The following is a 16,489-nucleotide window of genomic DNA, read 5'->3' as shown; positions in this document are numbered from 1 at the left end:
AAGGCGAATGAACATTGTGTGCTGGATTGATTGCAAGCACTGCAAAGTCAAAGGTTGGATGTCCAAAAAAATTTTTAGTTTAAATTGAGAAACAGCACACATTCTAACAGAATTTAAAATGTTTAAATAGCGTTTACAGTTATGATGTCTAGAATAGATTTGTGTGTGTCAGATGCAGAAGAATAAGTCTTTAAGATTTGTTTAATTGAAGGTCTACATGGACTTAACATAGAATTAACAGATCCCTATAAGTTATAGACTACATAAGAAGTCTAATTTAGAGTTCAATTAAAATATCTGTATTGCCTGGGGAGGTAAGGTAGTGGTGAGTGTTTAAGTGGTTACAGAGAGAGGGGGCGAGAGAGAGAGATAAAAGTACGAAGGGGATTAAGTAAACAAGGAGATAATCGATAGCAGGCCAATTCAGGAAAAAAAAAGCTAAATAAGAGACGACAAGAGCTAAGAGTGAAAATGGTTTAGCAGTGCTAAATACAATCTACATAATATGATAATGGGCCTAGGAATACATGAGAATGGGTGACTATGCTAAAAGGAACTCCTGTCATATCAGGATTGGTGTGAAGTGGATAAAGTACATGGAAGGGGACAGAATCAGGTTATAAAGTTATTGAACTCGATGTTGAGTCCTAGAGGCTACAAGGTCCCCAAGTGGATAATGAGATGTTGTTCTGTGAGCTTGTGCTAATGCCTGATGGAACACCACAACAGGTCTGTAGCAGTAATGTTGACCAGGGAACAGGGTGGTGCGTTGAAGTGGCAGGCAACTGGAAGCTCAAGGTCATTTTGCAGACAGAAAGTAGGTACAAAGTGGTTACCCTGTCTGTATTTTGTCTCCCCAATGGTGGAGGAGACCATATTGTGGTCTAATTGTCAGTTCTCAGCTATGAACAGAAAAATGAAAGTTCAAGAGCAAAAGGCTAAACAATTAGCTCAGCATCCACCCAAATTTGAGAATACAGGTAGTTCTGCTATAATGCGTGTTTCGTTAACGTAAAGTGGCTGTAACATGATTGTTGAATAGTGGATGCTGTATAGATAATGCGAACTTTCTGTTGTACAGGTACAGTGATTTCCCTGTAATGCAATTTTCTATAGTGCAAGGTAACACAAGAACACTTATGGAATTATAGCTGAAATATATACATGTACCACCGCTGAAATAAGGAACTGATTTTTGGATACCGGCCTTCTGAAGAAGGGCCACTGGACCTGAAACATTAACTCTGATTTCTCTCCACAGATGCTGTCAGACCTGCTGAGATTTTTCAGCAATTTGTTGTTTTCCAGATTTCCAGCATCCATAGTTCATTCAATTTTTTTTTTCTCAGATACCTCTGTTCAGCTAATAAAGTTATGTGAAGAGCTGAAGGATGAAGGGAGGAATCTAGAGAACGTTGCAAGGAAAAAAGAATCAAAGCTTAGTAACAGCAGCTACAGAAACATAGGCCTGAATTCAAAGCAATGCTGTAGATGATGATAGGCCTGCAAAAACCTATGGGGGTGAATATCACAAACAAGGAATTGTAATTAACTCATGAGACAATCCTTCAGGAAATAAATATCAGAAATGAGGCTCCAGTGAAAGAACTCAAGAAAGAATGCAAACAACTATTAAAGCAGCAAGCAAAAGATATTCAGGTTTCAAAGAAAACAAAAAGAAAAAAGCTGAAATTACAGATGACATGAAGATTGGTGGTGGTGTTGATACTGAGCAAGATGCTCTTAGACTAGAACCTGATAATGATCAGCTGGTAAATTGGGCAGAGCAATAGCAGATGGAATTTAATCCCAATAAGTGCAAGGTAATGCAGTTGGGAGGTCTACTGGGGAAGGATGTACATAATGAATGGTAGGTCTCTAGAGAGTACTGTTGAAAAAAAGGGACCTTGGTGTTCAAGTTCACAAATCCCTTAGGGTATCAGCACAAGAAAGTGTATGGCATGCTTGCCGTATTAGCTGGGGCATAACATATAGGAACAGGAAGTCATGTTACTTTATTTAGCAATAGTAGGAACTGCAGATGCTGGAGAATCCGAGACAATTAGGTGCAGAGCTGGATGAACACAGCAGGCCAAGCAGCATGATAGAAGCAGAAAGGCTGACGTTTCGGGTTTCTGATGAAGGGTCTAGGCCCGAAACGTCAGCCTTTCTGCTCTTATGATGCTGCTTGGCCTGCTCTTACTTTATTTAGCATTAGTTTGGACACAGATGGAATACTTTCTGGTCACCACACTGTTGGAAGGACATCATTGCATTGAAGAGGATGCAGAGGAGATGCACCAGCATGTTGCCTGGGATGAAAAGTCTCCGTTATGAGAAGAGACAATAGTATGGGTTTGAATTCCCTCGAGCACAGGAGGCTGAGGGGCATCTGATTAAGGTATACAAAATTATGAGGTATAGACGGAGGAGATAGTGAGAATCTCTGACCCATGGCAGGCATGTCTCCTAGCAGAGGACATGCGTTTAAAGTGCGCAGTAAGAGGCGAACTGAGAGAATTTTTTTCAGTCAGAGGGTGATAATGGTATGAAACGTGCTGCCTGAGAGGATGGTGGCGGCAGATACCTTCGCAACATTTAAGTATCTCGATGAGTACTTAAAATGCCAGGGCATTGCAGGCTACGGACAAGTGTAGGTAAATTGGATCAATGCTGTTTGTTGGTCAGCATAAATATCGTGGGCGTGAAGAGCCATTATCAATGTGTGAGAAAGAGATACTGAAGGCTCAGGGCGCTGGATGAAAATACGATCAATGTCATCCATCGACAAACATCACTTACTTCCACTAGTCAAGCCACAACACGCAGCTTCTCGGCCTTTCTTACCAGCACCTCAAATTCAACAAGATTTTTCTCGAACATTCCGAACTCCATGTCTCCCGCCACCGGCCCTTTGCTGAAGACTTCAAAATTGTCAAAAGGCGCGGGATTTCGGCAGCCGGACAACGCGCGTGCGGGGCGCTGTCGGGCACTGCGCATGCGTCCCCGGTGCGGGTTTGTGCGTGTGCAGGACTCTGCGCATGCGTCCTTGGCTTGGTGCACGGCCCGGAACTGCGCATGCGTCCCTGTTGTGGGGACGCTGCCGGGCACTGCGCATGCGTCCCGTGGTCGTGGCGCTGCCCGGCTCTTTCGGCCTGAAATGGCTCCGCAGCAACAAGTTCCCCAGGAAATTGCGTACGGCCCGCACCTGGCAGCTGGGGCCTGCTCAGCCCCCACTCGCACACTTGCAGCAGGTAGGGCTCCTTGGACAGGAGGAACAGGCGGCCCCGCGGAGAGGCCCTGCTGACAGGCGGTTGCTTGGCTGGCATGGTGCGCGGTTAGTCCGGGTCCAGCCCCAGCAGGATGTACTGACCGAGCACTGAGGGGGAGAAGGGAGGCCGAGGGACAGCCGCAGGAATGTAAGTGTGTACTGGTCGGGGGGGTGAAGAGCGGGCAGCTCTCAAAGCATCCCTAACACCCGGGGCGCAACACCCTCACTCCCGGGCTCCCCTAAAACCCCACCGCCGACTAAGGCAGGTAACAACTCCAAACACTGTCCCCAATCTCCAAGTAGCCCTTCAGCTTTCCCTGTTCGCTCCCCTTGTGTATCCCTCTTTTCCTCTTACTCTGCATCTCCCTTTCCTTCCTTCTAGAAGACAATTGATAAATTACCACACAAAAGGGTGTTGGAAAATAACTGCACATTGATAAGGCTATAAAGTTGGCATGCCAGCAGGAATACATTAAGCATAAACGGGTCTTTTTCAGGTTGGTAGGCTGTAATGAGTGGTGTGCCACAGTGATCAGTGCTGGGGCCCTAACTGTTTACAATTTAGGTAAATGATTTGGCTGATAGCGTGGAAGCTATTGCTACCAAATTTGCTGATGACACCAAGATAGGTTGAAAAGTAAATTGTGAAGTGGGCTTAGTGAGGTGACAAAAGGATAGTGATAGGTTAAGTAAGTGGGCAAAGATCTGTCAAATGGAATTTAGTGTGAGAAACTCTGTTTTGGCAGGAATAAAAATGGAGCATAGTTTCTAAATGGTGAGCGCATGCAGAGGGATCTGGGTGTTCTGGTTCATAAATCTGAAAAGGCTTTATCTGGGTATAGTAAGTACTTTGGAATGCTAACTAGCATGATATCATTTGTTGCAAGGGATATTGAACAAAACAGTTGGTAGGCTTCAGTTTACAGGGCACTAGTGAGGCCACGTCTGGTGAACTGCTACAATACAGAGGTTGGATTTTGGATTAAGGTTGGATATAAAAGCATCGGAAGCAGTTCAGAAGACGTCGAACCATATCATCATACAGATAATGAACAGAAAGGGGCCATTTGATCCATCTTGTCCATACTGACCCAAATACACCCAGATGCCCTTTCTAATCCAGACTAACTTGCTTGATTTGATTCACTGAGTTGACATCTATGTCTCACTCTCTTATAGACAGGAACCATTTCAGAAATGATGTAATTGGTTTGTAATGGTATTCAAATTCTGAGTGTGATCGATAAATACTTTATAGCAATTTAAAAAAACACCTGGAATGAAAACAGAAGGTGCTGAAACTCAGCAGATCTGGCAGCATGTGTGGGATGAAAGCAAAATTAATGTTTAGAGAGGTGATTCAAAACGTTAACTCTGCTTTCTTCCCGCAGATGCCAGACCTGCTGAGTTTCTTCGCAATTTCTGATTTTGTTTCCGATCTCCAGCATCTGCAGTTCTTTGTTTTATAATAGCTGGAATGGATGGTTTGTCCAGAGAAGGAAGGTTAGACAAGCTAGGCTTGAGTCTGTCAAGTTTAAAAGAGCGAGAAGTGTCATGATTGAAACCTGAATCACGGGTTTTGACAGGGTAAATGTGGTGAGTGTTTCAGCTTGGGAAAAACTAGGTGTCACTGTTTAAACATAAAGGTGAGACAGTTTATTTTTACTGAGGGTCGTGAGTATTTGGAACACTTTTCCGAAAATATGCTGGAAGCAGAGTTTGAATAATTTTAAAGCAAGGGTAATTGGTAGGCAAGGGGATGAAAGATTATTGAGAGTTAGGTGGAGAAGTGAATTTGAGATGACAGTGAGATCAGCTCATTAAATAACAGTCAGGCACGAGGAGCTGAATGGGCTTATGCTGTTGATTTTTAATGTTCCATCTTTTCATCCACCTGCCCTGCTGCCCCCATCTCCCCCACCCCTCCCCCATTCACTCCTCTCCCTCCCACCTCTTCTTTCTTGCCCCTGCCCATCATACTTCATTATTTCTTCCGGCACTGCCCCTTGCTTGTGCACTTGATAGTTAAGTTTGCTTTTTTAAAAAAAAATTCCTATTGTTCGCCTACTTGAGTGCTTTAAGCCAGTGATTACCCTAGCTTCATGAATCTGAAGGACCAGCTGCAAAATGTCAGGAATCTGCAACTAACTGCAGATGCTGGAAATGCACAGGTCTGTGGAAAGAATTGAGCAGGGTTTACATCTGACATGTTAGCCTGGCCTTTCTCTATTGTAATCTGTCCTTCTACTGTTCTGTTTGTTTCACAACTTCAGTTTGGTTTGATTTGATGGGACAGTTCTTTTCAAAGCAGTGTTCCCACATTCTTGACACCCACATTGCATTCTTATGTCAAGATGAAAATGAGGCACAATGCAATGATTCTGTATCTCTGGAGCTTGAGTTTTTTTCAGTTCACTTGGGGGATGTGGGTGTGGCTGGCTGGCCAGCATTTCTTGCCCATCCCTAGTTGCCCTTGAGAGGGTGGTGGTGAGCTGCCTTCTTGAACTGCTGCAGTCCTGATATATTTCCAAGTCAGGATGGTGGGGGAACTGGGAGGTGGTGTTCCCATATGCCCTTGTCCTGCTAGATGGAAGTGATCATAGGTTTGGAAAGTGCTGTCTGAGGATCTTTGAATTTCTGCAGTGCATCTTGTAGATGGTACACACTGCTGCTACTGAGTGTCGGTGGTGGAGGGAGTGAATGCTTATGGATGTAGTGCCAATCAAGCGGGCTGCTTTGTCCTGGTTGGTGTCAAGCTTCTTGAGTGTTATTGGGGCTGCACTCTTCTAGGCATGTGGGGAGTATTCCATCACCCTCCTGATTTGTGCCTTGTAGATGGCGGACAGGCTTTGAGAAGTCAGGAGGTGAGTTACTCACCACAGTATTCCTGGCTTCTGGCCTGCTCTTGTAGCCACACTGTCTGTGTGGCTACATCCAATTGAGTTTCTGGTCAATGCTAATATCCAGGATGTTGATGATGGGGGAATTCAGTGTTGGCAACACCATTTGACCGTCAAAGGACGGTGGTTAGATTGTCTCTTATTGGTGATGGTCATAACCTTGCATTTGTGTGGCACGAATGTCACTTGTCACTTGCCACTTGTCCACCCAAGCCTGGATATTGTCCAGATCTTGTTGCATTTGAACTTGGACTGCTTCAGTATCTGAGGAGTCACGAATGGTGCTGAACATTGTGCAATCATCGGCAAACATCCTCACTTCTGACCTTTAGGATGGAGGGAAGGTCAGTGAAGCAGTTGAGGATGGTTGGGCCTTGGACATTACCCTGAGGAACTACTGCAGAGATGTTGTGGAGCTGAGATGATTGACCTCCATTCTACCATGACCATCTTTCTACGTGTCAGGTATGACTCCGATCACCAGAGAGTTTGCCCCCTGATACCCATTGATTCCACTTTTGCTAGGGCTCCTTGTTGCCACACTTGGTCGAATGCAGCCTTGATGTCACTCTCGCCTCACCTCTGGAATTCAACTTTTTTGTCCATGTTTGAATCAAGACTAATGAGGTCAGTTGCTGCGTGGCCCTGGTGGAACCCAGACTGGGTGTCACTGAGCCGGTTATTGCTGAGCAAGTGCTGCTTGATAGCACTGTTCATGACACCTTCCATTACTTTACTGATGATTGAGAGGAGACTGTTGGGGCGGTAATTGCCGGGTTGGATTTGTCATGCTTTTGTGTACAGGACATACTTGGGCAATTTTCCACGTTGTCAGATAGGTACCGGTGTTGTAACTGTACTGGAACAGCTTGGCTCAGGGAGCGGCAAGTTCTGGAGCACAAGGCTTTAGTACTATTGCCAGAATGTAGTTTAAGGGCCCATAGCCTTTGCGGTATCCAGTGACTCCAGCTGTTTCTTGATATCACGTGGATCGAATCGAATTGGCTTAAGACTGTATCTGTTATGCTGGGGACCACTGGAGGAGGCCGAGATGGATCATCTACTCGGCGCTTCTGGCTGAAGATGGTTGCGAATGCTTCAGCCTTGTCTTTTGCACTGATTTGCTGGGCTCTTCAGTCATTGAGGATAGGGATATTTTGTGGAGCTACCTCTTCCAGTGAGTTGTTAATTGTCCACCACCAGTCACAACTGGATGTGGCAGGACTGCAGAGCTTAGATGTGATCTGTTGATTGTGGGATCCCTTAGCTCTTGTCTATCACTTGCTGCTTTCGCTGTTTTGGCGTGCAAGTCGTCCTGTTTGGTGGCTTCACCAGGTTGATGCCTCATCCTCGGGAATGCATGGTGCTGCTCTTGGCATGCCCTCCTGCACTCTCGATTGAACCAGGGTTGATACCCTGGCTTGATGATGATGGTTGAGTGGGGGGATATGCCAGGCCTTGAGGTAACAGATTGTGCTAGAGTACAAATCCGCTGTTGTTGGCCCACAGCGCCTCATGGATCCCAGCCTTGAGTTGCTAGATCTGTTCAAAGTCTGTCCCATTTAGCCCGATGATAGTGCCACACAACAGAATGGAGGTTATTCTCAATATGAAGGGGAGACTTCATCTCCACAAAGACTGTGCGATGGTCATTCTTACCGATACTGTCAAGGACAGATGCGATGCAACTGCAGCTGGCAGATTAGTAAGAATGGGATCATGTGTTTTTTCCCTCCTGTTGGTTCCCTCACCAGCTGCTGCAGACCCAATCTAGCGGCTATGTCCTTTAGGACTCGATCAGCTTGATCAATAGTACTGCTGCCGAGTTGCTGTTGGTGTTGGACATGGAAATCCCCAACCAGAGTACATTTTGTGCCCTTGCCATCCTCAGTGCTTCCTCCAAGTGTTGCTTAACATTGAGGGGTACTGATTCATCAGCTGTGGGAGAACGGTATGTGGTAATCAGAAGGATGTTACCTTGCCCGTGTTTAACCTGAAGCCATGAGACTTCATGGGGTCTGGCGTCAATGTTGAGGACTCCCAGAGCAACTCCCTCCCGACTGTATACCACTACGCTGCCATCTCTGCTGGATCTGACCTGGTTATTGGACAGGACAGATCCGGGGATGGTGATGGTGGTGTATGGCACATTGTCTGTAAGGTATGATTCTGAGAGTCTGATTGTCAGGTTGTTGCTTAATTAGTCGGTGAGACAGCTCTCCCAATTTTGGCACTAACCCCCAGATTTTAGTGAGGAGGACTTTGCAGGGTTGACAGGGCTGTTTCTGCCATTGTCTTTTCTGGTGCCTAGGTCGATGCCAGGTGATCCGTCCAGTTTCATTTCTTTGAGACTTTGTAGTGATTGGTGGAACTGAGTGGCTTGCTAGGCCATTTGAAGGCAGTTGAGTCAACCACATTGCTGTGGGTCTGGAGTCACATGCAGGCCAAACCAGGTGAGGGTGACAGATTTCCTTCCCTGAAGGACGTTAGTGAACCAGATGGTTTTTCCGACAATCAGCGATGATTTCATGCTGATCAGTAGATTCTTAATTCCAGACTCTCTTTATTATTGAATTCAATTTCCACCATTTGCCCTGGCTTTTTAAGGGCTTATTCAGATGCTTTTCAAATATTGAGAGTGCCTGTCTCCACCAGCCCTCTGAGGCAGCACGATTCACATTTCCAACATCCTCCGGTTGAAAGTGTTTCCTCAGAACCTCTCCAAACCATTTACTTCTCACCTTAATTTTGTGCCCTCTGGTTTTAAGCACATCTACCATAGGGAAAAGATTCTCTTGATCTGCCCAGTCTATGCCTCTCATAATTTTTATCATATCCACACCCCTCTCCCCAGCCTCCTGTGCTCCAGGGAAAACAAACCCATCCTTTCTAGTCTGTCCTCATAGCTGAGACTTCTTATCCTAGGCGACGTCTTGATGAATCACCTCTGCACCATCTCTAGTGCAATCACATCTCCTGATAGTGTGGCAACCAGACTTGCACACAGTATTCCATCTGTGTCTGAACTAATGTTTTATAAAGTTGCAACGAGACTTCATTGCTCCTTTATTTTAGGCTCCAGCTAATAAAGGCAAGCATCCTGTATGCCGCCTTCACTACCTTGTCTACTTGCTCTGATACCTTGAGAGGTCTATGGACTTGTCCCTTTGTTCCTCAGTATGTTCATTGTGTATATCCCTTCCTTATTAAACCTTCCAAAATGCATCCCCTCACACTTATATCAGGATTAAATTTCATCTGCCATTGCTCTGCCTAATTTAGCAGCTGATCAATATCAGACCATCTTGAGATCATCATCTTCACTATCAACAACACCAGTTGTTGTCATTTGCAAATTTACTAATTATGCCTTCTACATTCACATGTCTTTCATGCATCCAACAACTTCAAGTCTCCCTGCACCAATCCCTGTGCTATACTGATGGTCACAGGCTTACAATCGCAAAAGCAGCCATTCACCGTTGCCTTTTGCCTCCTATTTGCAAGCCAATTTTGGATCCAGTCTGCTTGGATCCTGTGGGCTGTCACCTTTTGGGCCAACCTTCCATGTGGCACCTTGTCAAAAGTCTTACCGAAATCCATGTAACCCACATCAACTGCACTTTGCTCAACCATCTGTTTAATCACTTTTTTAAAAAGACTTTATCAAATTAATCAGAGAGGATCTCCCTACAAAAGACATCTGTGCTGACTATCCCTGATCACTCCAAGCCTTACTAAGTGTTGATTAATCCTGTCCCTCAGAATATTTTCCAATAATTTTCCCACCACTGATGTCAGTCTAACTAGTCTGTAATTACCTGACCTATTCCTAATGCCCTTCTAGAAAAAAAGAACCACATTAGCTATCTTCCAGTCATCTGGCACTTCACCTCTGGCTAGCAAAGCATTAACTATCTCCACCAGGGCCCTAACATTTGCCTCCCATAGCAGCCTGGGATACATCTCATCGAGCCTTTGATTTATGCAGTTCTATGCCCACAAAAATATCTAATGGCACCTCCTTATTAATTTTAACATGCTTTGGAACCTCACCATCCCAAATGAAATCGCCAGTGAAATGTTTTTCTTCTTTGTGAATACAGAAAACAAATATTCATGTAAGACCTCATACATGTTTTCTCATTCCATGCAGATTGCCCCTTTGGTCTCTTAATTGACCCCTTTCTTTCCATGGTAATCCTCTCAGTCTTAAAGTACTTTTGAAATTACTTGGGATTTTCCTCAGTCCTATCTGCCAAAGATAATTCGTGGCTCTTCTTGCCCTCCTAATTTATTTTTCAAACACTCCTACACACACTGTACTTCTGAATGGCCTCCTTTTGTTTTTAATGCTAACATATGCTTGCTTCATTTTCTGTATTAAACTCTCTATCCCTTGATATCCAAGGATCCCTGAACTTGCTGCCCTTACCCTTCACTCTTAAAGGAACACACTTTCCCTGGACTCTCATTGTACTACATTTAAAAGACTCCCACTTTCCAAATAGACTTAGACTTGGAGTAGCTACTTACAGTTATATTTGTTAGATCCCATCTAATGATGTGGAAAATGGTCTCACCCCAATTGAGATACTTGTGCTCTATCCTTATTCTTTTCCATAATGACTTTGAAACTTAAGTTCTAGTCACTGTCCCCAAAATGTTTGCCCACTCACCCACTTGACCAGCTACTTTCCCTATGATTGGGTCGAGCACTGCCCCATCTCTAGTAGGATTATTTACATACTGGCACAGAAAGGTCACTTAGGTGCACTTTTAAAACAATCAATCCTGTCTAATCCTTTTAAACAAAGGTGATCCCAATTAATGTTAGTAAAATTGAAATCCCCTACTTTCATAGCCTTATTCCTTTCACACCTATCTGTGATTTGCCTACATATCTGTTCCTCTGTCTCCCTTTGGGAGGCCTGTAGTGTAAACCCAAAAAGTCGTCATTTTTCGTTTTATTTCTAAACTCTGCACAGATGGCCTCATTTGAAGACCCTTCGAAGACATTCTCCCTCATTACTGCAGTGGTGGGTTCCTTTATCAATAACGCAATGCCCTTACCCCTCTCTCATCCCCGCTATCGCATCTGAAAATTTTATACCCTGCAATACTGAGCTGACAATCCTACCCCCCTCTCAACCATGTCTCAGTGACAGCAATGATATCATACCTCCAAGTTTTAATATGTGCCCTCAACTTATGTGCCTTGTTTGTCGCCACTTTGCATTTAAATGAGTATTGTCCAACTTTGCCAAACTCCCCTGTGCCTTAACTGGCTTATAATTTCTGTGCCATTATGACTTCCTTGTTGTCACTTCTAATTTTGACCATTCATCTCCCCCTGCTGTTACTTCTGCCTAGATACCCCACCACTAAGTTCATTTAAACCCTCCCCAACAGCACTAGCAAGCCTCCGCACAAGGATGCTATCCCGTTCCAATTCAGGTGCAACCTGTCTGCCTTGGACAAATCCCATTGCCCCAAAAGCAGTCTCAATGTCTGAAATCTAACGCCCTCCCTCCTGCACTGAGTCTCAGGCCATGCATTAATTTGGACTAACATCCTATTTCTGTGCTCATTAGCATGTGGCAGTAGTCCTGGGATTACTACCTTTTGGGGTCTATTTTCTAAGCTGCTTCCTAAATTGCAGGACTTCATCCCTTTTTCAGTCAATGTTGTTGCTACAATATGTACCATGATCTCTGTCTGTGTGCTCTCCCCTGTTCAGAATGCACTCCAGCCATTCAGTGGCATCAAAGAGGCACCTTACCATCCTGGAGTCTCTTTTGCAGCTGCAGAGATGCTTGCCTGTTCCCCTTACCATTGTATCATCCCCTACTATTATAGCCCTGTCATTCTTCTTCCTCCCTTGTTGTGCAGCAGAACCACCCATGGTGCCATGAAGTTGACCTCCCTCTGCTTTCCCCTGCATAGGCATCTCCCCGAACGGTATCCAAAATGGCATATGTTAGAAAGGTGTGTGGCCACAGGGGACTCCTAAACTATATGCTTTCCACCGCTCTGCCTGATGGTCACCCATCCCCTTTCTACATAGAGTCTTTTCTAAACGTGCTATCAATGACATGCTCAGCATTGCAGATGTTCCACAGTGAATTTACCCAACGCACAAAATGCAATTAGCCAGTAATTGCAGCTGGACACATTCTGCACCTGTGGTCACCATGATTTCATAGCACAGGAGGAGCATGTCGCAGGTGTGTGCTCTGCTGTCATTCACTTCCTTAAGCCCCTAAGTTGCTCCCTCTTTTGAAGAAAAATTCTTTATTATATTTATACATTATTATACTGGCCCTGACTTTAATTTATTTCTGTTGTTTCTCAGTTAACCCTCTTCCAAAAAAAAAGTCTTAAAATCCTGAGTCAATCAATACACCACCATCAATCAACAGAGCCCTAAAGTGGCAGCTGTTAAACTAGGACTCCCTCTGTTCAGTTGAAGCTAAAGAATATAGCCTTACAAACTCTTTGAGGGTGGATAAAACACCAGGAGCAGGTGAATTGCATTTGAAGCTATTCAGGGAAGCCAGGGAGAAGTTAGCAGATGTTCAGGATCATTTTCTAATCCTCAAGTATAAGCATGGTACCAAAGAGCTAGAGGCCTATGAATGCCATTAAAAAGGGGCATAGGAATAGGCCAAATAATTAGGGACTGCTCAGTCTGACCTGGATGGAGGGCAAATTGCTAGAATCAATGTTGAGATAGAGTTAACTGTTACTTGGAAACGCATGAATTAATTAGGGACTGTCAACATGGTTTTGTTAATGAAAAGTCATATCCTACTAGATTTGAATTTTTTTGAAGTAGCAAAGATGATTGACGGCAGTGCGGTAAATGTTGCTGTACAAGAATTTTAGTAAGGCATTTGACCAGGTGCTACATGGCAGATTGGTTAGAAAAGCTAAAATCCATGGGATACGGGGAGTGTGGCATGTTGGATTCAAGATTGCCTCATTGACAGGAGACAAAAGGAAATATGAATGCTTTGTGAAGAGAAAGTGGTTTGCAATGGTGTTCTATATGGCTCTGTTGGGTCCTTGCTTGTTTATATTATATTTATGATTCTAACTTAAACATGGGTGGCATGATTTTGAAATTTGCAGACGACATAAAAGTCGTCTGGACAATGGTACTGAAGAGATGGCTGTTGACTGCAGGATGTTCACGATAGTTTGGCTGAGTGGATGCAAAAGAAGCAAATGGAATTCAATCTGAAAATGCGAAGTTATACATTTGGATTGGGCAAACAAATCAACAGTATACAAGACAAATGGAAGAATAACCAGAGCTAGAGATGATACAGCAGAAAAGTCCAAATGTTTTCGCAGGAAATGTATTCCAGGGTGTCAGCATACTACCAAAAGTTTGGGCCTGCCCTTGTCCAGACGTGTTTCTATGTCAGCAGCACGAAAACTTTCTTTAAAAGAGTTGAGTAGTAGAGGACATGAGACACCTTGGAATGCATGTCCACAGGTCCTTGAAGGTGGCAGGGCAAGTACATGAGGTGGTAAAAAATGCAAATAGATGCTTCCTTTCATCGAGCAAGGTATTGAATACAAAAGCAGGGATGTGTTGCTAGAATTGCACAAGACACTGATAAAGCCAGTTCAGTGTATAGTTCTGGTCACTACATTAAAGGAAGGATATAATTACTGTATAGAGATTACATGTAAAATTTAGAAGCATGTTGCTTGGGCTTCAACCTTTCAGCAATGGGGAAGAATTGGATAGGCTTGAGTTATTTTCCTTAGAGCACAGGAGGCTGAGAAGGGGATTTAATTGAGGTGCATAAAATAATAAGGGGTTTGAATAGAGAAGACCTGTTTCCTATGCCAGGGGTCAGTCACAAGGGGCATACCGTAAGGTAATTTAGTAGCAGAATGAAAGGGGCATGAGGAAGCACTTCTTCCCCCAGAAGATAGTTGGTACCTGGAATTCGCTGCCCAGTTTGGTGTTTGAGGCCAGAAACCCTTAACGCATTTAAAAGGAATTTGGTTCTGCACGTGAAGTGCTGCAGACTGGAAGGCTTGCAGACCAGGAGCTGGAAAGTAGAAAATGGACAGCCAGTACTTTTCAGGTCCTTCAGCTCACCAAGCCTGCACTGATGCATGACGCCTTTCTGAACTAAAACCTTTTGGCTCTCCATGGTCCAAATCCCCCTCTTCCCTGCCTTTTCGTGTATCTGTCAAGATGTCTCTTAAATGTTGCTGTTGTAGGTTGGACCTAATTGAGTTACTGTGAGTATATGCATGAGAGCATTCTGGTTCAGGTGTGTGGTTCTCAGTATTAAAGTTTCTCTCAAAAGTTGCCCTAAGAACTGGATTTTTGGACTTGGTGAAATGATGTACAGAATTGTTAGGCACCAGAATCTCAAAGTACCACAAAACAGTCTTTGGGCTGTCTGGGTTTGGTTTGAAGAAGGGAAGTTTGAATAGTTTCAGCACGCAAGATGCCATTGCCTGTTGTGCCCATGCAGCAAGAGCAACTAACCTAATGCTATGCACTTGCCTTTTCCCAGTAACCTTGAAAATCTTTTTTTTTTAGATAACTGTTCAATTCCCTTTTCAAAGCCCCAGTTGAATCTGCCTCCACCACGCTCTCAGGCTGTGCAACAGCAATCTTAAGCACTTGCTGTACTTAAAAATTATTCCTCCTGTCGACTTTGGTTCTTTTGTAAACTTCTTTAAATGGCTATCCTCCAGTTCTGAACCCTTCTACGGTTTCTCCATTGTCTGCAAATAGGGCATGGTTTTGAATACCTCCATCAAATTTCCTTCCAACTCTGATTCTCGAAAGGGAACAGCCCCAGCTTCTCCAATCTAGCCATATAACCGTCAACCATCAGCCCTGGAACCATTCTCGTAAATCATTTCTGCATCTTTTATAATACTTTCATGTCTTTACTAAAATGTCATGGCCTAATTTAACACTCCATGCACTTTGAGTCCATGCACTAGTCTACAAAGGCTCTTCAGCCAAAGGGTGTTTAATCTGTGGAACTCATTGCTGCAGAAAGCTATGGAGGCCAAGTAATTGAGTGTATTTAATACAAGTTCTTGATTAGTAAGGGGAGTAAAAGTTACAGGGAAAATGCACAAGAATGGGATTGAAAAACAAAACAGCCATGTTCGAATGGTAGAGCAGACTCGATAGGCTGAATAGCCTAATTCTGCTCCTATATCTTATGGTACATTCCATTGAGAAAAAAGGATTCTAGGGAAGGGATATGCCAACCATGGTTAACTAAGGAAATTAAAGCTAACATCAAATTGAAAGAAAAAATGTATTATGTGGTTTAGTGGTAATCCAGAAGTTGGGGAAGTTTTAAAAACTAACAAATGACAACCCATAAAAACATAAACTTTGAGGGTAAACATGCAAGTAATAGCAAGAGCTTCTGTAAATATACAAAAAGGAAGAGAGGCCAAAATTGTCAATGGATATTTTGAGAATGAGGCTGGGAAATGATGAACAACTAGGAAATGGCAGAGGAGTGGAATAAATGCTTTGCACCAATTTTTCCAATATAAGACACAAAAAGCATTCCAAAATTACTGAACGGTCGAGGAACAAAAGCAGGAGAGGAAATAAATACAATAACTATCATTGGAGAAAAAGTTGCTAGGGAAACTGAGGTGGGCTAAAGTCTCCTGGAGCTGATGGAATGCTTTCAAACTTATTAACAGAAGTAGCTACCGAGATAGCGGATGCACTGATAGTAATCTTCCAAAAATCATCATATTGGCAGGTTTCCAGAATCTAATACCTTTTTTAAAAAAGGAAGGAGACAAGAAAAGTAACTATATATCAGTTTTCTTAATGTCTGAGATTGGGGAAATGTTAAGAGTATTACAAAGGATGTGAAAGCAGAGCATTTAGAAACTTGTACTATGGTCAAGCAGAGTCTCCATGAACAGGTGATTGTGCCTGATAAATGTATCAGAATTCTTTGAGGAAGTAACATGCAGGATAAATAGGGAATCAGTGGATGAGACAAATGGGTGGGAAGGCAAGCGATGATGACAGAGGTCTATAGAAGGATATGGACAAGTTAAGTGAGTGGGCAAAGACTTGGCAAGTGGAATGTGATGAGGTTGCCACTGTGACAGGAAAAATAGAGGATCTAAATGGACAAAGACTGCAGAAAGCTGTAAGATCATAAGAAATAGGAGCAGGCTGTTCAGCCCCTTGAGTCTGCTCCATCATTCAATAAGATCATGGCTGATCTGACACTTTTCATTTCCACACTCCTGTCCTTCCCTACCGAGCCCCCCCCCCACTTCCCCC

General features: G+C 43.7%; 1 protein-coding gene across 3 annotated transcripts in view; it reads left to right on the top strand.

Annotated features, from left to right (window-relative positions):
• The first annotated feature begins 3,095 nt into the window (after positions 1 to 3,095).
• asb7 (ankyrin repeat and SOCS box containing 7) overlaps positions 3,096 to 16,489 on the top strand; it is a 56,464-nt gene continuing 43,070 nt past the window's right edge. Inside the window, exon 1 of one of the 3 annotated variants that reach the window (XM_048616069.1) lies at positions 3,096 to 3,254. The gene's annotated coding sequence lies outside the window, so the exon portion shown is untranslated. The other 2 variants (XM_048616071.1, XM_048616070.1) reach the window with 2 other exon arrangements.

Source organism: Rhincodon typus, chromosome 33 (genome assembly GCF_021869965.1).
Source record: "Rhincodon typus isolate 14 chromosome 33, sRhiTyp1.1, whole genome shotgun sequence".
Taxonomy (NCBI): domain Eukaryota; kingdom Metazoa; phylum Chordata; class Chondrichthyes; order Orectolobiformes; family Rhincodontidae; genus Rhincodon; species Rhincodon typus.
This window is presented reverse-complemented; position numbering and strand designations above follow the sequence as displayed.